Source organism: Sphaerodactylus townsendi, linkage group LG01 (genome assembly GCF_021028975.2).
Source record: "Sphaerodactylus townsendi isolate TG3544 linkage group LG01, MPM_Stown_v2.3, whole genome shotgun sequence".
Taxonomy (NCBI): Eukaryota; Metazoa; Chordata; class Lepidosauria; order Squamata; family Sphaerodactylidae; genus Sphaerodactylus; species Sphaerodactylus townsendi.
The window spans coordinates 160,006,640-160,025,825 of record NC_059425.1 but is presented as its reverse complement, the minus strand read 5'-3'; the positions used below and the strand labels follow the sequence as shown (position 1 = coordinate 160,025,825).

General features: G+C 42.8%; 1 long non-coding RNA gene across 1 annotated transcript in view; it reads right to left on the bottom strand.

Annotated features, from left to right (window-relative positions):
- The window catches only part of LOC125433720, a 79,147-nt gene that overhangs the window by 6,736 nt on the left and 53,225 nt on the right, over positions 1 to 19,186 (bottom strand). Inside the window, exon 4 of the long non-coding RNA XR_007244658.1 lies at positions 4,925 to 5,028. This is a non-coding gene — a long non-coding RNA (uncharacterized LOC125433720). The remainder of the gene's footprint in view (positions 1 to 4,924; positions 5,029 to 19,186) is intronic.

The following is a 19,186-nucleotide window of genomic DNA, read 5'->3' as shown; positions in this document are numbered from 1 at the left end:
TGCCTCCCCGTTAAGGTTTCTATACCTTCTACTATCCCTTAAAATATGTTCTTATTTAGTAAAACACTTGTGCGCGCCGTTAGGAGCGCATAGCTGGATCTCCAGAGACTAACTGAAAAGGTTTAAAAATGTGAGAAGCCCCACCCCTTCAGCACTAACTGAAAAGATTTACTAATGTGAGAAGCCCCACCCCTTCAGCAGCCTCTCCCAATCAGCAGCCCTAGGACAAGGAGAAAAAAGAGAAACCCCCTGTTTAAAATACACTGTTTAAAAGATGTGGCTTTGAGAAAAGCCCTCTGTAAAGAAAAATCAGAGCTCCTCAGCTCTTTCTGGCCCACTGCTGTTCTCCACTGCTCCTCTTCTCTGCTGGTTCCAGAGACTATTTTTTCTTTCCCTCCTCCTGGCTATCCCCATACCCTCTCCCCTTTCCTGCCTCATTTTCTCCTCCGCCATTCACCAGCCTATTTTTTAACTGATGCGATGGATCTAAGCAGAGGCAAAAAAGCCTGACTGTAAAGTATTGATTTCTCACAGAACCTTGAGTGTGTGAGTGACAGGTTGGGAGTGAGTGGAGTTAGGAAGCCAGTCAGAGCTTTTGACAGGAATGTAAGAAGTGGAACTCTGAGACCCAAGAGGGATCAAAAGTGTATGGTGTCTGTGAATAGACCTGTGGTGTTGACAGGGAGAGAGTACTGGGGGGAAAGGACCACACTGTAGCCATAAAGGAAAGTTATTTTCTAGGGAAAGAAGAATTCCAAGCACAGATTCTAAAAACAGAGATAGCTTGCTGAGGGACAGACTAAGTGAGAGTTCGTTTCAGAAAGAGACTATTTTCAAGTCAGGAGGGGAATTTTACTCTGAGTGTGGGAGAAGAATTCCCTTCCCAAGTTGTAAGGAGGAATTGCTTCAAATGATGTGAAGTGATCCATTTGGGGAAGTTAGAAAGGAAAGGGAGTTGGACAGGCCTTCTTTTCCTTATAACCACTTCAAAAGTCCTTGAGAGTTCCTTACCTTGCAAGTGGTTCTGATCCAGAGACCAGCACCATACAACGTTAGGAACTGCCTTAGTGTTACATTGAGTTCTAGGGTGTAGTCCTAGAATAGGACTATGGTCAATTTTAGGTTTCAGGTTTTTGTTACAATTTTGGGAACAATTTATGACTGAATAAATTAAATAAAAATAATAAATTAGGGTTAGGGTTAAGGCAAGGGCAGGGGCTCAGGGTTGCCTTAGTGTTATGTTGAGTTCTAGGGCGTAGTCTGAGAATAGGGCTATGGTCAGTTTTAGGTTTCGGTTTTTTGTTTCAATATTGGGAACAATTTATGACTGAATAAATTAAATAAAAATAATAAGTGAGGGTTAGGGTAAAGGTAGGTTGGCTGTTGGGTGAGCAGATAATAGGGTAGCCAACTCTGGGTTAGAAAATTCCTAGAGATCTAGGGGTGGAGCCTGGGGAGGGCGTTGAGGAGGGGAGGGACCTCAGAGGTACATAAACTCCACCCTCCAAAGAAGCAATTTTCTCCAGAGCAGGGGTCTTCAAACTATGGCCCTCCAGATGTTCATAGACTACAATTCCCATGAGCCCTACCACTTGGCCATGCTGGCAGGGGCTGATGGGAATTGTAGTCCATGAACATCTGGAGGGCCATAGTTTGAAGACCCCTGCTGCAGAGGAACTTGGTTTGCCAATTTCCAGATGGGGGTAGAGATCAACCAGAATTACACCTGCTGTCCAGATGAAAGGGATTTGTCCATCTGGGGCAAAAAGCTGCTTTGGAGGGTGTACTCCATGGCATTATACTCTTCTGAGGTTGCTTCCGTCCCCAAAACTCACACTTGCTGAAAGTCATTGCAGTTCTCTGCTATATAGAGATGCTGGTTGAGAACTGGGAGAGGGATGGGGCAGCTTTTTTGGCATCCGATTGGCCTTCAGGGTGGATTTTTCTCCTTATCACTGAGAAAAACCTGAAGAGGATTTTGAAAAGGTTTTTTTTTAATGTTTAGTGGAATATAACTTTACAACAGTCAGTTACACCAGAACAAATGCTTATGTTCAAGGGAAATCATATGCAAGGACTCATATGCAAAATTTTACCTTGCTTCCCCAGCAGGTAAAATAAACATTTTACTTTTCTGGCATTGTCCTCTGTTTTTATGGGGAAGTCTGTGTACAGCTGAAATTCTTCCTTCCTGTGGCTCCATCCTTACCTTGAGTTTGATTTCTGCCAGTGAAATCCAGAGGTGTAGGAGTTGTAGACAAACATGGCTGTGTTTTGCAGCAACTGGTTTTCTCCTGCTGCCACCATGCTATGATAATGAAAAGGCATTCTGACAGTTGATCTCTTAACAAAGGCTTTATCAAACTGCCAAATATAGGCCAGGAGAGACCTAGATTTTTTTCCCCTAGGATCCTTCTCCTAGGAACATATTTCCTGTTAACATAGTTTCATTTATCATGGGGGAAGGAAAGGAAATATGTACTCCACCTCCAACATCTTCCAAGATCCTGACAGCTCTCAGAGGCATGAGCAGACTGATCTCCCTTCTCTGTACGTGAACTCAGCTGCTGTCAGCATTTCAGTTCCATTAGGAATGTATTCCTTAGCAGGCTGTTTTTGTTAGTTTTCTTTTGATTAATTTACAAAATCATATGGGAAGTCCCCCATTCATGCAGCAACCCTGCCTTGTCCGTGGGTGGCTCCATTTTGCTGCTTCATAATAAAAACAAGGAGAGCCAGACATTTTACTATTATTAAAGTGACACACAGAATTCCATTCTAAGGTTATGGTTTTGGTTTTTTATAATGATATTTTAAATCTAGACTTTAGTCGATGACCCCCAATTCCGACTAGATAAAGTTGCGCAAACTGGACCAGATGGCAGCCTGTGATGAAAGCCTAAATTTCCCAGCTCTTACCTTTCCAAATGTTTCACTGCCATGAGTGCCCTCTACTCTTGCTTTAAATATTTCTAATCACTTAATCACATAGTTGCTTAAATGGGTTATTTAACAAGTAGTTAAAATAAATTACAGTTAACATCTTTGTTTTGGAATCAGTAAAAAGACGGCAGAGTTATGCAACAGTGAGGTTGCTATGGCAATTACATGCTGGAGAACATGATAATTAAAACATTAAACAATCCCACGGAATATGTCAGCTCCTTGCTATCTTTTTTGGGACAATGTTGAATTCTTATTGTACTGCAAGTAGTTTTTTCCCCAGGGAATGAAAATTTATGTTGCGTTTGCAGTACATGATCTGTGTAACATCCCTTGAAATTGATCTTTTGTTACCAAAGTATTGCATTTTCCAAGAAACGGTGGTATTTCCTGGATGAGATAATATCATGCAGTGGTGTAGTGACAACGGGACAGGGGACCGTGATGCCCCGGGAGGGCGCCAGTGTGGGGGTGCAGCCAGGGCGTGGTGGGGGTGATCCGGGGCAGGGCAGGGGCAGGCGGTGCTGCAGCAGGGGTGCAGGGCATGCGTGTGCCCTGGGCGCAGTTCCACCTCACTCCACCCCAGATATCATGGCTTTTGTGCACTTATTATAGCATGGCTGTTAGTTTCGCAGAGTAGTTTTTGTGCAGTTTTCTGTTTACAGGGGAAGTCTGCTGCAAAGCGTCCCCAGCTATGTCAATCCGATCCACCATTTTGCTTGCTCGCCACTTCCTTTTCATTTCCATACAATCTCTGCCTGCCATTTGTTTGTTTGTGGTGCTGGCTTGGGTCTATCAGTAATACAATAGACCATGTAAAGTTCATTGTTGATAGACCTGCAGCGTGAAAATTAGAAAAAAACACAACCCTTTGATCCTGGCCGGAACAGCTGCTGTGTGGGTGGTGGAAGAGCTCGAAAACCCAAAGGAAGCATAATACATCCTGATTCCCTTTGCCTTCTCTACGAAGGGAAGGAAAAGTCACACTTTGCTGGGTTTCAAAAACCGTGGAGCTTTTCTGATCTGAGCTTCTGACAAGGCCAAACTAACCGCATAAATCAAGAATCCAACCTGAAGGGAATATGTGCTTAATATGAGGCAGACCTCAACATAAAAGGCCCATGTTTCCTTTAATGCCAGTCTACTTGCATGACTCAACTAGGCTTTAGATCAGGGGTCTATAACTTTTGGGGCATTTTGGGAATTTGGATAATAGTAGGTAACACAGCAAAAGGGCTAGGCTAATTGAAATAGTTACTAGAAGGGCTGGGAACAATCACAAGATGCTACAAGGTTCCAAACAGTGACCTAGGTATAGATTTTTTATGAGGTGGGATCAGGGGGTGGGGCAGGGCCATGGCCCCACACTACCCAGGGGCATGGCACCCCCTCCCCGCCCCTGGCTGGGCTCCCAGCAGGCAGCCAGCAGTCCCTTTTGCCCTCTCTTCCAGGGAGGCCAGAAGAGACTGTGGTCCCTGACCTCGGAGAGCTGGAGGTGGGGCTTGGGGAGGTGTGGCCATGCCCCAAGGGTGGGTAGGGGCGTGGCCCCACACCATGAGCCACACCCCCAGCTTCCGTGCTTATAAAAGCAGATCTCCAAGTCCGAGGACCGCAGTCTCTTCTGAGGCAAAAGGGACTGCTGGCTGCTGGCTGGGAGCCCAGCCAGCAGCGGGGGGGTGGGGGGGGCCCTCTCCAGGCAGGGGCCAGGGGCGGAGCCCTGCCCCGCCCTATGGGGGGCACCCAGAGACAATTTGTTTCGGACAAGTAATGGGGGGGTTTGAACCATGAACACCTCCATTACCTACGTCCCTGATTTATTTGTAAAGAAATAAGAGTGGGCATAACGATGAGTGATAGGGCATCTACTTTGCATCCAGACAGTCTCAGGTTCAAATCCCAGTTGAAAGGATCAGGTAGCTGGTGATAGAAAGACCTCTCTATCTGGGACCCTGGAGAACTGCTGATAATAAACAATGCTCACCTCGATAGACCAAAACTCCAGTATGGAGCAACTTCATGCATTCAAGGCTACTTCTTCCAACTGTAGTACTCATGGCTATGTGGTCTTGATACTTGTAGAGTGTTCTGGAAAGAGAAAGTCGCCATCTATTTATTACGTTTTGTTTATGCTGCTAGGGATGTTATGATGTTGATGATGTTGAAATGTTAAAATGTTGGTGCTTTTGTTATTCCATGATGATATGTTATGATTACTGATGCCTTTGTTTCTGTAATGTTTTTGATGTTATAATGTTGATGCTTCTGTTAAAATGTTATACTTATTGTAGTTAGGAGGTTTTGTTGTAATATGATTGATATTTATTTCATGTTGATATTATTTTTATGGTTGTTGCTTAATATTATGATGATGATATTATTATTGATATTATGATGATGATTGTATTGTTACTGCAGCTTATGTTCACCACCCTGAGCCCTTCAGGGGAGGGCAGTATATAAATCCAATAAACAATAAAATCAAACCATTTTGTGGTGGAAGATCATAGAGTGACCTTGGGCCAGTTGCCTAATCTACTTCACAAGGTTGTTGTGAGGATAAAATGATTGGGGGGAGGGAAATTAAGATGCTTTTGGGTCCCCACTGGGGAGAAAAGCAGGGTGCCAAAGAAACTGGTAATCACTGGATATTACAACTAATTCGTGTGTGAACCATACAATGCAGGCAATGCAGGTGATGTATGATTTCTATAGCGCTTAATAAAGAAATATCCAGCCATGTGTGGATGCAGCCTTGGCTATCTGCCACTGCATCCCCATATCATTTCATAATGTGATGTCATCGTTTTTATTTGAATTGGTCCTGGCTCGTCTCAGCCTAGTTTGAACAACATCTTTCCTTCACAGGTATAGCAAGAATCATACCAGCAATAACATATGTTTTGAAGTCCCAGTTTATTTACACTCCCCCAGGTGGCTTTTACACCCAATTTGGTGCATGCATTTTGTATGCAGCTTTTCTTATATTCATGAGGGAAAGAGAAAATCAGGTTTGAGGAAGACTTAAGCTATGTGCTTTCAGTCTTCTATGGGCTTCTAGCCTTTGGTAAAGTGCAAAGAAATATGTATCTCAGGTGTGATTTATGATGCAGCTACACACCCAATTCTGAATAATGATTATGATTAGCATGTCTTGTGAAATTCATCTCACCTTTCATTATCACAGATTGCCATCATCAAGCCATTTCATCATAACAGACCTATCAGGTTAAGCCACCACTGAAACAACATTTCAGAAAATGTTGGGCTGCCTAAAAATTGTTTGCAGGAATGCTGGTCAAATATTACAATCAAAAAAGAAAGAACGATCCATGTAATACGCTTTATTAGGAGCAGCCACAGTGACACAAAACAGTAGGCAAGCTTTTGAACTCACCAGAATTATTCATTAAGCCAGATGTTACAGAAAAAAGAGGAGGGGATGAGGGCTGGGAAAGATGTTTCAGGCGATAGTTTTGTGGTAAAACTATATAATTTGGAGTTATCTTTATACTTCATGTAACATCTTAAATTTGTCTCCACAAATGATAGCCAAGCATTTTCTTTCTTTCTTTCTCTTTATCATGTTTATTACCAACAGTATATCACAAATCAACTCCAACACATCATACATCAAATATATCACAAAGAGAAAGAAAGAAAAAAGCAATTTTTGTCTTTTGATTGACTTCTGATTGACTTCTGATTGATTGACATCTGATTGACTTCTCAGTAACCTCATATTTTTACCTTAAAACAATTTCTACCAGTCATTTTTCTCCTCTTGTTACGTCACAGTCACAGTCACCGTATCTCAGCATTCCTTCCATTCAAGGTCGATTTTTTCATTGTTTCCATGCCACCATTCGGGACTTGGAGACCACTGCCACTGGTCTCCAACAGCCTTTAACAGTCTCCATGCTTGGGTGGCTGCCTTCGCCAATACACTCCCAGCCACTGCACTCACATGTGCCACCCTCTCAGGCAGTCTCAAACGCCGTCCTTCCAGCCAACTTCACCATGGCCCATTTGGGCTGGGGCCCCCCGTTCGTCTTCAGACACACCCTGGCTGCTGATCTTCAGGGGCCTCCACCATCTGCCCCTTCCACCAAGCCTGGCTGAACGCCACAGAGCACCCCTCAATCATCAACCAACATAGTCCTTTCTTCTTCTTCTTCTTCTTCTTCTTCTTCTTCTTCTTCTTCTTCTTCTTCTTCTTCTTCTTCTTCTTCTTCTTCTTCTTCTTCTTCTTCTTCTTCTTCTTCTTCTTCTTCTTCTTCTTCTTCTTCTTCTTCTTCTTCTTCTTCTTCATCTTCATCTTCTTCTTCTTCTTCTTCTTCTTCTTCATTTATTAGATTTCATAGACCGCCTCATCCCCAAAGGGCTCTAGGCAGTTCACAATACAATAAAGACCAATAAATTACTTTAAAAACATCTAAAAACATTTAAAGTTCAGTATGCAACATCAATTCCAATAATAACAGTCTAACTCTAACCCATATTTGGTGGCACCCTGTCTTAAGGCTGGTCTTAAGGCTGGGGGGGCTGGCAGCGCCCAAAGATGAAACCAGTGTGCCAGGCTTACCAAGATGACAAACCATGGCAGGAGGCCTCACAAGGGGCAGCCAATCAGCGGTAACCTCACCAGCCTCACTTTAAGCTCGGCATAGCCCTTTTGCTCAACCCAAGCAAGGCCGGCAGCTCCATCCTATCAGTTGTCAGATTGAGAATTGAACATCAGATATTCATAGGGTGGTCACTCTCCAGGTGGCTGGAGATCTCCTGCTAATATAATTGATCTCCAGATGATAGAGACCAATTCACCTGGAGAAAATGGCTGCTTTGGAAGTGGACTCTATGCCAACATACTCCTTTGAGGGTCCTTCATCTCCTCAAACCCTGCCCTCCCTAGGCTTCACCCTCAAAATCTCCAGATATTTCCCAACCCAGGACTGCCAACCCTATTAATACCGGCACAGGAATGAAAAGAGACTTCTTGCATATATAGTAGTTACAGTGCTTCCTTTATGCAAAGCCAAAGATTTACAATATACTGCTCTGCCCACTGATGGCCTTGAAGGTCCAGACAGTACCAAAGGAAGCTGGCTAGACATCCCGACAACAAAAATGCAAATCTAAATCATGTTACCCTCCCCAGTTTTGTCTTGCTAAACTAAGAACAACCTACAACACTCCCTTTTTTCTTCATCAAAGCTTATAATTCTGCTTTCCTACATAACATTCATTCTTTTTTGTTTCCACACACACCCCATCCCCTTTGGGCTCTCACCTCTTCTTCCCTTTTCTCAGCTTTCTGAGAAAGGAGCAGCAGTGGCGTAGGAGGTTTAGAGCTCGTGTATCTAATCTGGAGGAACCGGGTTTGATTCTCAGCTCTGCCGCCCTGAGCTGTGGAGGCTTCTCTGGGGAATTCAGATTAGCCTGTACACTCCCACACCGTAGCTGGGTGACCTTGGGCTAGTCACAGCTTTTGAGACTCTCTCAGCCCCACCTACCTCACAGGGTGTTTGTTGTGAGGGGGAAGGGCAAAGAGATTGTAAGCCCCCAGGTCTCCTGCAGGAGAGGGGGGGATATAAATCCCAACTCCTCCTCCTCCTCCTCCTCTTCTTCTTCTTCTTCTTCTTCTTCTTCTTCTTCTTCTTCTTCTTCTTCTTCTTCTTCTTCTTCTTCTTTCTGTACTCTGTTCAGAATCTTCCATTTGCTGCAGCTCATACTTCTCCAAATCTCTAATTTTTAAAAGGGCATATTAGGAAATAATTGTTTGAATCTTCTTAGTCACTCTTGTTCAAGAGTTCCTGCCTGTTGCAAATGAGGACAATATGCTAGTTAAGTCACAAATGTATTCTCACCACATTATTTCATCCTAATAAATCCTCTTGACAGATATAGGCAATAATGTGGCCTTTATTCGTGGTGGATTTAATCAACAATTTTACTTCCTTATAAGCCACATCCCAGATTTTTTATTGCCTGCTGCTTAATGGAAGGGAGGATTAATTGGTTTTAAAAGCCGAATTAATAAATAAATAAATAAAATAAAAATAAATAAAATAAAAATTTAACTAGCAACAGTATACTCCTTTTAGAAAAATAAAATAATTTCCTGAATTGGACATTTTCTTTCAAATTCAAATTAGTCTTAGGTGGATTTTGCATGGGCCAAAAGCAGTGATTATTGAAAATGATGTTGAAAACAGTGTGTGCCTTTTACACTGTTTTAAACTCGGCCACACTGTTCTCACACTGTTTTCACACCACTGTTTTTGGCCCATGCGGAATCTGCCTTAATTTTTGGGTCCCAAGTATAGCCAATAATATCTTTAATAATATTTCACAATGTACTCACATATAAAAATATGAATGCCATGGGCCCTTTACCTAGTGTATATAGATTTGTTTTCTCTGTGAAGGGAAAAATAATAAAGAGCCTGGAACTTTATAAGAGATTTTTCGTTACTGTTACACAAAGAAAATTTGCTCTCATTACTCTAAATTTATTTCCATCTGGAATCAGTATGGAATCAAAGGCCCCTTCCGCACACGCAAAATAATGCGTTTTCAAACCACTTTCACAACTGTTTGCAAGTGGATTTTGCCATTCCACACAGCTTCAAAGAGCACTGAAAGCAGTTTGAAAGTGCATTATTCTGCATGTGCAGAATGAGCCAAAAACTTCTTCCCACTCATATAGCTTATTTTGTGTTCAGATGTATCATATAAGTTGTAAATTCTGCAGTCAGACTTCTTATATCTGTGTAGGATCGCTTCAGTGAGAGATGATCTTCCCCACCCATTGGTTTTTCAAAAAATTTCAAAAAGAAAGTCCAGGAAGTGGCTGCAGATTAATTTAACATTGAGGTTCTGTCTTTCTGTGAGACAAGGTATAGTCTCTATCATCCTTGTTACCATCCTGGTCCTCCCTTTCCCCCGCCATTCTTCCATCAGGTGGTAACTTTTTTCTATCCTCCCCCTTTTCTTTAAGATTAATTGAGCTCAGTTGAAATTGGATGCTTTCGCCATCATGTTTGATAGGAGGTATGTTGAGTTTGAAATTTAAATCTATAGTATTTATAGTTTTATTGTATTTATTATGGTGTTATGTATGTACTTTGTTGTAAACTGCTGCAAGCCTGAGAGGGAAGGAGTGGTATAGAAGTGTAATAAAATAATAAATATATTTATTTAAATTTCTGGGAAAACATAACTTAGTCCTGTTCTGAAGGATCCATAAATCTTATTTTACCACCTCTGAGATCTTTTTCCAGTGCAAGGATTAGCTTATTAACCCTTAACAGTATCTTTTTGTACCTTCTTATCAACCATCCATCTTCTAACATGGATGTTTTTCAAAGCAATTTACTGGATACATATAGGATTTTTTCCCATTCAGACTCAGCCAATTCTCCTCATTACAGCCTCCGTTCCAGGGGGCCTTGATCCCAAACATAGACATTTTGGTGGTTAAAAGGAGACACCTTGCTCCGTTTTTTATCAATGGAAAAAAACTGTTTTTATCCAACTCAAAATGTCCTTGTTCATCCTGCTCCATTTATTATGAGATTTTCATTACACAATTTTTGCAATTCTTTTTCATGAGTCAGAAGATTTTTTTTTATTACAGCAGGTGGTAGTGTGTATGAAGAGACCACACAACAGGATCGTGCCAAACTGATGCGCATGTAAATAGTATGCAAATATGTTGCATAAGAAAGCAATACATTATGAATAATTTCCTGCCCTAAGCCCAAATGTGAATTCCCTCAGTTACTCTAGATAGTATTTTCCTGGAAAGATGCAGATGGGAAGAGGACATAGATTAGAAACAACAGCTCAGAAAAAGATTTCTAACCATAGGAGAAAAGCAAATATGGATCAGGAAACAGTTGCTCACTTACTCATTAGGTAGGTTAGGTCTACCCTAAAAGTTTACTCTGGATATTTTAGACAAAATACATAGTTATGAGAAACAGCCCAATGTAGAGGGCTGCAGCAGTTGGGGCAGTGCCTGAGCCATGCCATCACTCTGTTTCCAGAGGGGATCAAGGTAGCAAGGTAAGGCAGCAAAAATGAGAAAAACCCTGGCTGCCAAAGAATCCCCCATAGGCAAAATGGACCTACACCACTCTTTTGTGTGACATAATTCAAACTCCTGTGCTGGGGGCATTCCCAGCCCAAAAGCCCAGTAGAAGCTGACTATGGTCAGTTCCACCCAGTGGTGGAATCCAAAAGAATTTACAGTAACAGTTCCCTCGCCCAGCCCACCCTCAGCAAAGGGGCAGAGGCATACCCTAGAGCAAACCGACCCTGGGCAAAATCTGAGTTGGATGCCCCCCCATGGGCAGCCACCCCACCACGACCCCAAACAATTTTTTTTTGCACCAGGTCATTTCTAAATCATCATCACATTATAGAAAATGCCCCAGCTCACAAATCTGAACACAGCAATGTGGTGGGGCTGCACTTGAGTTCTTTGATAGAGACTGAGTGAGGATAAAGATGTCACGAAGGCTGAGAATCCACATGAATTGCAGTACCTGAAAGGGATTAACTTAGTTCAGGGAGTTACATTATTGAGTACTTGGTGCTATATGGAACCTTCAGTTCAAAGGCAGTATGCAGGGGAGGCGTGGAGATGGAAAAGCGGACCCAATTAGTAGCCCCCTCTCGGCACACACAAATAATTAGTAACCCACTCTCGGGAACTGGTGAGAACCTGCTGGATCCTACCTCTGGTTCCACCCCCGGGAACACCCTAGCCCATCCCCAGCCACACCAGTGTTCACAGTTATGCCAGCTCTGGGGTAGCCAGCCTCTTCTGAGTTGGGTGCCACACAGCTCTGCGGCACCCACCTACCACCCTGTTTGAGCCCCTTGCTGAAGTAGCTGTCACCCATACCAGCAGGGCAGGAAAATGCATTGGCACAGGCTCACACCACTCCCAGATAGCATTTTGCCCCCCTCCCCCAGATTGTGCTGAAGTTCTCTACAATTGCCTAGTCTTACATAGACAAGAAAATATCTTACTGGACAATTTACAGACGCTCGTAAAATTGTACAAAAAATGATCTAAAGTGATTCCTAACCATTTCCCCATGGGTGAGCCAAATGAACTGATTGGTTTGTAACGCTGCTTCAGCTGGGTTCTGATTCGTAGATGTTCTTTCTTCCACTAATGATAAGAACTTCAAAGTGCTCTGCAAATATTCTACCTATGTGATAAGCCCGCAGCCTAAAGCTATAGGGTGTTCATGGTAATCGGATTCAAATATTAATTACACAAGACTTACTTGCAGTAATTTCTTAACTATATTGAATTGCAGCCTTGTGACACCATGCAAGGGACTCTTTAACTTCTATTTACATACTTTTACCCATCACCTGGCCAACCTTTCCCTTTGAATAAAAAAGAATGGATTTTAAATGTACTATCCCAACCTACATCACATTAAGTGGTGCTCACATAGACATCTTGACTACTCCTACTGTATTTCATTCCTGCAATTTGCTAAGTGTTGCATAGCTGCACTCATGGGGGATTACAATCTCTCTTTCGAGGAAGGCTTGTTTGTCATGCACACAGAAATTGGGCAGAATAGAGGAACTGCAAGTTGAATTCTCTCACACAACAAGCAGTTTTTCTTCTTTTTGTATGGTCAGTAGTCTTTTTAAATGTTTTCAGCAAAGATTGCAAAGCTGCATTTTAAATGTAACCAAAAAAAAAAAAGTCGTTCTTCCTCAATGACTAAAGAATGAGCTGCAGCTTGTTGCTGGTTGGGTCCCTGGGCTCGTGTGCTCCCTTCTTTCTCTCCCCCCCCCTTGTTGAGTGAAACATGACTGAAAGTCATCCTGATCTGAAAAGCCTTGAATCCAATGCCACTTTACCACTTAATGAGCTTTTGAAAATGCACAGATACCCAGACCCTATGTGGAGTTAAGGAATTCTACTCCCACACAAACTGGGATTCCTGAAACCTTTCAGGCTGGACCATGAACTAGGAGAGAAAAAAAAGCAGGGGAAGGGAATCATGTAAGAGCACAACAATTATCTGGTGCTGTTGCTCATCACTGACAAACAGTTGAATGCATCTGATTGGTGGAGTTCTCTCCAAATGGAAGCCCCTTCCACATATGCAGAGATAATGCACTTTCAATCCCACTTCTCTAATGCACTTTGAGGCTTGGATTTTACTGTATGGAATAGCAAATCCACTTGCAAACAAAGTGTGAGAGTTGGATTTTCGAAAGTCGCATTATTCTCCATGTCAGAAAGGAGACCATGTTTTAGAAAAATTTCCTTGGAGGTTAAATTCGCTGAGTATGATGGCTGTAGGTCCATTTGGCGGCATTGCAACCTGAAGGATTCCAAAAAAGGATGTAGTTTACCTTTCAAACAAATATGCAGAACACATCCAGGTTTTCTGGTGCTGTTGTTATTCTGTCATGGTAGAGGCCATTATTCTGGGAGCTGGATTCACGTTGAGAGTCCTCTGAATGCCAAAAGGACTTCATCCTTACATGGGATTTTCATGCCTCTCTACAGGGCCGCAATGTTCTGACTCAAGTGAATGTGCCACATGTGAAGGTGAAGCTTCAATCCCTAAAAGCCCCCCACTGGTGAATGGCATACATAGGGGAGACAGAGGGCCTGGACATCCAGGGGCTACTTGTAGCCAGAGGTCACATGAGGCGTATTCAGATGCCCTTTCCACCCTGCACCTCCACCCACTGGCCTTCCACCCACATGACTGTCCTGTCCACTTGCAAGCATTTACTTTGCCCAACTGCCCAGCCTGTCCACCCACTCCACCTGCCATTCAACTGCTTGCTTGCTTACTGCCCAGCTTCGCCTGACCCACCTGCCACCCATTTGCTCATCGCCTGCTGGAGAGATAGGCAAGAACTTGACGGCATCCTTTCCCTCTGCCCCACTGGGGTGTTGTGTGGTTGGCCGTGTTCTAGTAGCATTTTCTCCTGACATTTCACCTTCATCTGTGAGAAACTTGCCATCTTCAGTGAGATCCCTCTGAAGATGCGCCAAGCCACTGAATGCAAGGAGAAACTTTATCAAGGAGAAAAAATGCTACCAAAGAAAACTACAACCATACAGCCCTCGAAACCACACAGCACACACTTTATGTCTCTTTTACTTTTTTAACTTTAAGCGGCCTCGGTAGGTTCCTGGAGAGGTGGCATACAATTTTTTAAAAATAGAACAAATCCAGGGGTAACACACATTACTCCAACTGTGGCTCCCATCATGTCTCCCACTCGTCCCACAAGGTAACAAAATTCCCCACTACAGGCCCTCGTCCCACTGGCTGCGTCCACACAAGAGTAGCTGGCAGTCTAGGGCAGGGGTGCAGAGGTGGGATCAGCAAGGTTCTCCTGAGTTCGAGAGTAGGTTACTAATTATTTGTGTTGCGAGAGGGTTACTAATGAGTGGTTTTGCCGTGATTTTTGCCTTAGTTAAGCCCCTCCCCTCTCAGCAGTAGCCGCGCAGAACTTGGAGCAGAACAGTCTAGCAGGAGGTGCACTGGCGTGCATGGCAGCCTGCGCCTGCGTGCATTTGTTTCCTGCCCAAGGACTGGTGCAGTGGCTGCGTTCTTGCCACAGCCCCACCCAGGAATGCCCCGCCCCCAGAATGCCCAGCCACACCCCCATTGTGCCCCGCCCAGCCCCATTGGCGCTACGTCACAGTTTGAATCCCATCACCAAAGGGAACCTGTTAATAAAATTTTTGGATCCCACCACTGCAGGGGTGGCCAAGCTATGGTGCTCCGGATGTTCCTGGACTACAACTTTGTAATAATTTGAAACAGTGGGGAGTAATCCAAAATCCCAGCACCCATCTGAGCATCCACTAGAGGCATAGCTGGGGAAAATGGAGCCCGAGGCAGACTCTGAGTTTTCCACCTCCCCATGGGCCATTGCGCTGTTCCCCACGCCCACCCCCACCATGCCCCCCTTACCTTAGCTGGCGATGGGGCCTGGTGGAGCAGGACAGGGCTGGGCTGGGCTGGGCTGGGCAAGGGTGCATGCAGTGGCCTCCACTGGCCCTGACGGGGCATCCCACATTTTACCAGCCAGCAGAGAGGGAAAGAGGCAGGCCCTGCTGCACTCAGGGGGGTTCTTGCGCAGCTTGAAGGCCACACCTCTGGCATACCAAAGGGAGGTGGGGCCGGGCAAGGGCACCCAGCAGCAGCCTCTTCCAGGCCTGGCAAGGCAGAACAAGGGGGAAGGACCCCAGCGGTTCGCCAGTCATGATCCCCTGAGTAGCTACATCTGCAGGATTGATTAAAATACCAAAGGCATTTATATAAGTAATGATCACAAAAGCTGGTCCACACTCTTGCACATAAATATGAGCTCATGGCATTGGATGTTTCATTGGATAGCCTTAAAAAAAAGATAGGCTCTTAATCTCCACCAAGATCCTACTCTTCACAGAGGCTTTCTTAAAGGAATCATAACATTCTGATATCAAACCCATGCAAATCCGCATGCTTAGCTGTAACCACAAAAAGAAACTGATATGTGGCTTGCATTGAGGAGTGTAGCCTGTGAAAAAAATAACCTACAACTCCCTTGCAGTGATTTTATTTGAACTTTTTTGAACTTTTTTTGCTCCTCCAAAACTTGTGCAAATTTATGTCAGACAGCTGCATAGTCTCAATAGCTCATAAACACTGCCACCACTTAGCTGTGGCCACAAGATTGTTCCATAGGGGAAATTTTAGCATATAAAAATTTGGTCCTGATGTCTGGCATGAAAAATAGGAATACAGAGTCAGCAAAGATTACCTTTGTCATGCACCTCAAGTGGGGTGTCAGCATGAATTTTCTCAGGTGTGGACCGGTCATTTTAATTGACTTCTGGGGATGTTTCCTGTGAGCTGGCTATACCAGAAGGGTCAATGGTCAGAATTGGCCTAGGGCTCCAGGCATATTCTTGTAATATGTCTCTTTGCCCTTGTGAGAAGAGTAGCCATGTTCAGTGGTTGCTGCTGCCACCACCCTGTCTTAATGAGGAAGAAGTGTCAACCCTAAAGAGGTGGCAGGAATCGCTGCTGCCTGTTTGTCTCAGTAGCTTAGCTGCTACTCAGTACTGAGTATGCACTTGGCAGTATTAGAAAGCAGGGATGGAAATGACAACACATTATGCATGCAGGATGTGGCACAGACCTTTCCCCACGTCCTAGTAATACCCTGGGTTCTCTCTGCTTCTTGTTGAATTTGTGATTGTTCTAGACCTCTGATTGATTCACACACTGAATCATGCAAAAATTAAAGTGAAAGAGACCCTCCTGTTCCACAGCCCTCTCTGGAAAAATGGCCAATACAACCATCCTGAGCCCACTTTTTTTCATCTCCTGGAATTAGTAGATCACAAATATTTTGATAGACTTTAGGCTAGAACCAAAGACATATCTAAGGAAAATGTAGCCTGGTGCCCCCAAAAAACCCCATGGATGGCTGCCCTCCCCCACCACGACCAAACAACATTTTTTTGCTCCAGGGTTTGAAGCCAGTGCATGGACCTGGGGGAAAAGAGGAGGAGGAATGTATTAAGGCGATTTTCATACCCCCCAGTGACTAAATGTGCACCGCAGCCCGAGGACATTTGACCCAGTGATATGTCCCCACAAAATTTGCGGAACAACCTTGCTTAGCTAAAACAGAACAGACTGGAAGAGGAATGTAAGCTAATGTGGCGTGGATTTAAAGTTAATTTGCATATTTGGCAAAGGTTCATAGAGGGTATCCTTTTGGAAATGAACACCCATAACACTGAAAGATGATATAAAGGAGGGACTAAGGCTATCTTAAAGAACAAAAGGAAAGTGATTCCAGGACCACGAGAGGGTAGCCTTCTTTACGAAGAACAAAGCTTGTTTTACAATCATCACATCATATTTATTTCTACAGTCAACAGGAGCCCACATTAAAACTATATTAAAAGAACTAATAAATTTAACAAGTTTAAGAATACATTCCTGATAAATACAAAATTAAAAGTGTTCCGCGTTAAGCCCTAGTCAATTTATCAGCAATTAATCTCCCACAATGTGGAATCTTAAAACCCTAATCCTTGCTGCTACAGACAAAAGTTTATAGCAGCGGCAGGGTAGCCATGATATGGACATTTGTCACTCTGAGGAGAGTCTTAACTAAAATTACAGGAGATAATTTCCCCACTCTGGTATCGAATGATGATAACATCATTTTGGCATTATTATCTTCTGGTACAATTTGCAAAGAAAGCAAAACATTATTTATTTATTTATTTATTTATTTATTTATAGTAAAGGGAATTTATAGGCTGCCTCATCCCGAGAGAACTCGAAGTGACTCCACAACTTATGAAACTGTTTCCAAGAACAGTAAAATCAATATAACATAAAATCCTAACAGTAAAATTCAGCAGCAATTAAAACAACAAATGCACAAAGAAACATGTCTCTCAGAGATTCCACCTCATTATCATTACATTGGGCAAAATCTTAGAACACAGACGGAATACCTCATACAACACCTCAAGAAGGAGCATGTTAAAATCTGGCTTTGAGTAGTAAAATATCACTCTATGCACATGCCCAGAATTGAGTAGATTTTTTTCAACGGAAAATTAAGCTGGACTAAATGGGTTGTTTTATGAATTACCAGTCCCCAAAGAGGGGAGCAGACAGAACTGATGACTGGGATTTGAAGTTCTGCCAAGGATAACATCCTTGCCAGACCTCCTGGGATCACAGATTTCAGAGCCATATCTGGCCCCAATAATGTAAGGAAGGATGGAGAGAGGCCATATGAAGTTATTTTTCGTTCAATTACTTTAGCCCAATTACTTTAGCCCATCTTCAGAAGTGAGATGTATTAATAAGCCTTTCCCTTCAGCAAAACAAAAAATATTTAACCATAGTTTTATGGCAGCAATCCATGCCCTGTATATAAGTGGAAATTCTCCAGTTTCAAGAAGAAGTATGGAATTGGGAACACGTTTAGGAACCTGTAGAAGGGTTCTCAGAAATTTCGCTTGCATTCTGTCAATTTCAGCATTGGTTCCCTGAATCCAGATCGGTGCAGCATACACTATTTGAGCCGCAATTTCAGCATTAAAAATCTTGGTAGCTGATGGTGGTAAAAAATGTTAACCTCCTTTTTGTACACCAATAGAAATGGAGAACAGCGTTGTTACATTTCTATGAAAGGACCAGGAAGAGCATGATGAAAATTTACTCCTAGATATGAAAAAGTCCTAATCTGTTCCAAGATTTGGCCATTAATAGACCATCTCCTAGATGCAAATTTCTTCTCAAAGACCATCATTTTAGATTTCCTATAATTTATTTCAAGGCAATTTAACTGACAATAACCTGCAAATAATTTTAATTGATGCCTTAGCTCTGGTCTAGAGTGGGATAAAAGAATTGTATCATCAGCATATAGGAGAACTGGTAATTTTCTTTACCAATTTTAGGTAAATGGCCATTTGTGTCTTGTAGAAAATGTTCAAGGTCATTTACATAAATGTTAAAAAGAGTTGGAGCTAAGATACAGCCTTGCCTTATACTGTTTGAGCATTGGAATTTCCTTAGAGAGTAGCCCATGGGTATCATTTCTTACCCTTATTTGACTGTCAGTGTACAGACCCTTTATATGAGTGACCCAAATAATCTTTGTATCATTCAAAAAAATGGCATCAGTTTTTTCCCAAAGTCTGCTTCATTATGTAATAGAATCAAAGGCTGATTTCAAATCCATGAATGCCACGAATAATCTGCCCTATAGCTGCTTTAAATATTTTTCAGTGAGATGTGTCAGTACCAAGCAATGATCTTCTATTGTGGAGCATTTTGCTCTAAATGTGACTTGTACTTCAGGGATGATAGATTTCTCATTTAAATAGGCTACTAATTTATTGTGTAAATAACAGGGATATAACTTTCCCAAAATGGAAAGAAGGCTTATAGGGCCATAATTCTCCAGATTGTAAGGAGAGCCCTTACTATTTGGAAATCTGCCAGAGGCATTTATTGTAGTAAAAAGTGCAGCAATCAAAGGTGCCCACCAATGCATATTTGTTTTCAATAATTCAGCTGGTATGAAATCATTACCAAATGCGCTTGCCCATTTTAGCTGCATGATCGAGATTCATATGCCTCTTCCTTCAACACTGGACTCCACGTAATGCTGGAACGGAGGAGTTCAATGAAGCAGCATCCTAGAA